The 5,000-nt window shown below is 28.2% G+C and overlaps 1 long non-coding RNA gene across 1 annotated transcript in view; it reads right to left on the bottom strand.

The window, feature by feature from the left end:
* Window positions 1-229: 229 nt before the first annotated feature.
* LOC147469512 (uncharacterized) overlaps window positions 230-5,000 on the bottom strand; it is a 5,543-nt gene continuing 772 nt past the window's right edge. The window contains exon 2 of the long non-coding RNA XR_015192031.1: window positions 230-407. This is a non-coding gene — a long non-coding RNA (uncharacterized LOC147469512). The remainder of the gene's footprint in view (window positions 408-5,000) is intronic.

The raw sequence follows: 5,000 nt of genomic DNA, 5'->3' as shown, positions 1-5,000 counted from the left end.
ACAACCTCCAGCAAAACACATCCTTCGAAAAATAAAAATAAAAATTCCTCCGTCATTCCAGAGTCCCACTCCCCCCCACCCCTTCTACACAACGAAAGAAACAAACTCATCAAGAACTTACTTGATATTAACCCTATGACATCCTTCTCTCCAGAATCACTGACGGAATATACCAAGCTTTCTAATTATAACAAGAAAACTAGTGACTCGTTCTTCTATTTCCTTCTTCTTTCTTCTTTCTTCTTTCTTCTTTTATAGGGTTTTAGACTATGTAGAAGTCTATATTCCCTGGATCTTTTTTCTTGTTTCTTCTTGCTTCTTATATCATATCTATAATTTTGACCTTTGTAGGAAGATCTTTGTATGTCTCAAGATGTAGTACTTCTTTGAAGGAGGTTGGTCAGCACCTGTAATTAACATATTCATGTTAGGATTATGTATTTTTGCTTTTATTAGTGCTTGGAATAATTTAGTTCTATAGAATGAAATCTTGGACATTGTATATTAGATGTTCGATGTTTTCTTCTTGATTATTACACCATCTGCATTTTGGTTCCTCTTCTAATTTTTATTCTGTATAAGTGTTGTTTCAATTTTGTGTGTTTTGTACTTATTCTCGTTAGACATACATCTATTTTCCTATTTTTGTTTTTGATCTTGCCCATGATGTGGTTGATTATCCTTGATATAGTAATCCTTTGTTTCTAGAATTGTTTTTAGTATTGTTTTCCAGTTTTCTTTATTTTTTAGTTTATTTCTTTTATTTTGTTTTTTGAGTCTATGTTCATGGTAATGGCGTTTTGTATTTCATGTGCTTTTTTTTGCTGCTTTATCTGCTATTTCGTTCCCTCTAATGTTTTTATGTGAAGGAATCCACTGAATTTTTATTGTTGTGTGTTTGTTATCATTGCTTTTATTGATTTTTGAATTTCATATGTTATCTGTTTATAACATTTTGGTCTGGGATTTCCTATGAACATTTATGGCCGCCATGAGTCTGTTTAAAATTACTGTTTTTTGTAGTTGTTATTGTTTATATAGTTAATTGCTTGTTTAATGGCATATAGTTCTGCCTCTATGATTTGTGTACTCTGCGGTAATTTCCATATGTTGTTATGTTTTTCTCTTGTATGTAGATTGCTGCTGAGACAGATGTTGGATTATTTATTTTTGACCCATCTGTGATATATCTTTTGATATTCTTTGTATGTAGTATTTTCCATTAAATAGAAATGTTGTTTAATCATTTGTTCTGGAATGTTTTTCCCCATATTTTCTATAAATGTTGTTTTTAAATATCTGACATATCATACCATGGTGGAATTGGAGTTTATTTGGTAATGTATTGATTTTCATTTCTATTTCTAATTTTCTTTTCTACATGTTTCAATTACCCTTTGAATTAAAGTTTTCCTTTTATTTGTTTGATTGTAGTTTTTATATATTTCTTTGGTCAATTCTTTAATTGGCATTCCATCTAGTTTTTCTAAATTCTTTATTATCTGCATACATTCTATCTCTTTTATTCCTTTCTGTTACTGGTATTTGGTTTGTTATTGCTTGTAGTGCTAATATATTTATAGGTGTTGATCTAAAACATCCAGTTGCTATTCTCATTGCATTGTTTTGTATTATGTTAACTTTTTTATTTCTTGTTTTTTTGTTTTTTGCGGCCCCATATATAGAAATTCCCATATTCTATTGTTGGTTTTATATATATTTCGTAGAATTTTAATAATGTTTCTCTATTGCTCCCCATTTCATAGATGATAGTTTTTTTCATTATGTTTATTCTTTCAATTGATTTTGATTTTACTAAATCTATGTGTTTTTTTTTTTTTCCAATTCAACTTTGGACTATCAAAGATTACTCCCAATATTCTGTGTTGCGTGTGAATATTAGTTCTTCATTTCCTATTTTTATTTTGGGGATTATTCTTATTTTCTTGTTTGTGAAGCACATTATCTTACTTTAGTTGTTTGTGTATTTTTTGTTTTGTTAAGTTCATTTTTAGATCCCATTTATTTGTCCACTCGTTTAGTGTTTTTAAATCCATTTTCTAATATGTTTGATGCTTCATTATATCTTTGTTTATTGTTATTAAAGTGACATCATCTGCATATATAATTTTGTATACTGTATTTGGTAACTTTATATCAGACATAGTATGTTAAATAATGTTGGGCTTAGTGGTGAACCTTGTGGTACTCCAGTTGTTATTTTACCCAGTTCTGTTGTTTTTCTTTCTTCTATTTTTATTTGAAATCTTCTTTCTTTTAAAAACCCTTCTATCCATCTTAATATTTTTCCTTTTATAATACCTTGTTTTTTTTTTTTCCATCTTAATTAGTAACGCTTCGTGATTTACGGAGTCGAAAGCTTTCTCCAAGTCTAAACAAAGCTATTAGTCCATATTTTTTTTGTTCTATTGCTTGACTGATCTTTAAGTCTATAATCTGGATAGCATCTAAAGCTGTTCTGTTTGGTCTAAATCCTACTAGATCTTCATCCAATTTTTTATTTGTTTCTAGCCACCAATTTAATCTTTTATTTACTATATTTTCAAATATTTTCCCCATACAGGACGTTCTGCTAATATATCTGTATGATTCTATATTTCTTGAATCTTTTCCTGGTTTGTTTATTGGATTTATTATTGCATTTTTAAATATGTTTGGGTATTCTCCTTTTGACCAGTAGATGTTGAATATCTTTAATATTGTTCTTAGAATGTTATCTGGGACATTTTTATAGAATTCATAATTTATTTCATCTGGCCCATATGCTTTTCCATTTTTTGTATTCATTATTGTTGTTTTTAATTCTCTTAATGTTATTTCTTTACATAGATCACCATCGTCTTGGGTGTTTAGAAGTTGTTCTTTTTCTTTTTCTGTTATCATTTTCTTTTTTTTCTTGTTAGTTACTTTTTCATATTCTTCTTTAAAAAGTTCTAATTTCTTATCATTGTCGGTAATTGGAATGTTATTATCAACTATGGGGTAACAACTTGATGTTATCTTGCCTATCTGTTTTTTAATAAAATTCCAAACTCTTTTTGTTGGGGTGTTAAAATTTATTTGTTCACAAAATTTCCCCCATGATTCCCTCTTCTGTTTTTCTATCACTTGTCTTGCTTTTGTCCTTACTTCTTTATAATCCATTTGGTTTTTTTGTGTGGGCCTTTTTCTCCATCTATTATATGCTTTATTCCTTTTTTTAATTATTTCATTACATTCTTGATTCCACCATGGTTTATTTGGTTTTTGGTTATGTTTCCTCTCTTCAAATTTGAATTGTTTTTTTCCTATTTCTTTTAGTAGATCTATTAGGTCATTTAATGTATTTATTTTATCTGTGTCTACATTTTTTAGTTCTTCTTGATATTTTAACCATCCATTATCATTGAATTGCCATTTCTTTTTCTGTTAACTTAGGTTGATTTTGATAATCTATTTCTTTTATTATTATCGGGAAATGGTCACTTCCTAAGTGAGGACCTACGTTTATTTCTATGTGATTTATAGTTGGTGAACCTATTATCAAGTCTATTGTTGTTTCTTTACTGGTTTTTGGATCTACTCTTGTTATCTGGCCTGCTGCGTCATCATTATTAAATTATTTTCATTTATCAAATTGTATATGCTTTTTCCTGTTTTGTTACTTATATTTATTTTTGGGTTCCAACTAGGGTGATGTGCATTAAAATCTCCTATTAACATTTTAGGTTCTTCTACTTGATCTGTATAGTATTGAATTTCTTCTTTATCTATATTATTACAAGGATTATAAAATAATAACATGTTGATCCATCTGTTCTTATATTTTGTTTTAATTCCTAATACTTCTATCTTATCTTTATATCTATCTCTCAAATTAATCTTTTGAAATTGTATATTTGATTTTATTCCAAAAATTAATCCCCCTCCCATTTGATTTTCTCTATCTTTCCTTATTATTTCATATTCATCTACTCTAAATTGATCTTTATTCTTTAACCATGATTCACATATTGCGAATATATCTGGTTTTTCTTTGTTTAATATATATTTCAGATCACTTATCTTGTTTAGTATTGATCTTGGATTCCACAATATAATCTTATTCATTTGTTATTTGTTTAAAAATTTTTGAAGCATCTTTGATTGTTTCTGTAATTATTTCGATTATTGAGTTTTCAGAGTTTAAATTGTTTATCAGTTTTATGATTGCTTTGAATATACTTTTTAACAAAGTTAACCATTTTGGGTTTTCTTCTTCTTCTTTTGATTCTTCTTCTTTTGATTTTTCTTCTTTTGATTCTTCTTCTTTTTGTGTTTGTTTTAATGGTGTTGGTAATGTCCACGTTATTGGTGAACTTTCTATATTATCAATGCTTTTATTTTGGTCTTTGTTGTTTCTTTGTTCTTTTATTTGTTCTCTTTGATTATCTTTTGTTAAGTTTTCTATTGTACTTGGTGAAATTGATTTATTTGAGTTTCGCCTTTGCTTTTTTGGTTTTTCTGGTGTTTTCTGTCCTGGTGTTATTTTGTTTGTTTGAGTTATGATTTCTGCATATGTTTGTGTTTTATTTAACTCTGTTGATGTTGTTTCATTTATGTTGTTGTCTTGTGTTTGATTGGATGTTTCCCTGTTTATTATGTCCTTGTTTCTATTTGTTGTCTTTTCTTGTTTTGTGTTAGGTTTCAGTTGATGTAGTTGTGTTTTTATGTCTATGTTGTTTGGTGTTATATTATTCTTGTTTATATCTTGTGCTTTTTTGTGCATTTTGCAAGAAATGTCTACTGGTGAATGTGCTTCCTCACAGTAAAAACAATATGAGGGATTATTACAATCTTTATAATTGTGGTCAAATTTGCTACAATTACTACATACCTTTTTTTTGATTTGCATGTTATCACTCCATGACCATAACATAGACAGTTAAAACATCTAGGTACTGGAAAGGTATATTGATATATTTTGTATGAGGTGTGACCTATAGCCACTCTTTCTGGCA

Source organism: Penaeus japonicus, unplaced genomic scaffold (genome assembly GCF_977035675.1).
Source record: "Penaeus japonicus unplaced genomic scaffold, GWHDUDI00000001_assembly GWHDUDI00000021, whole genome shotgun sequence".
In the NCBI taxonomy this organism is placed as follows: Eukaryota; Metazoa; Arthropoda; class Malacostraca; order Decapoda; family Penaeidae; genus Penaeus; species Penaeus japonicus.
This window is presented reverse-complemented; position numbering and strand designations above follow the sequence as displayed.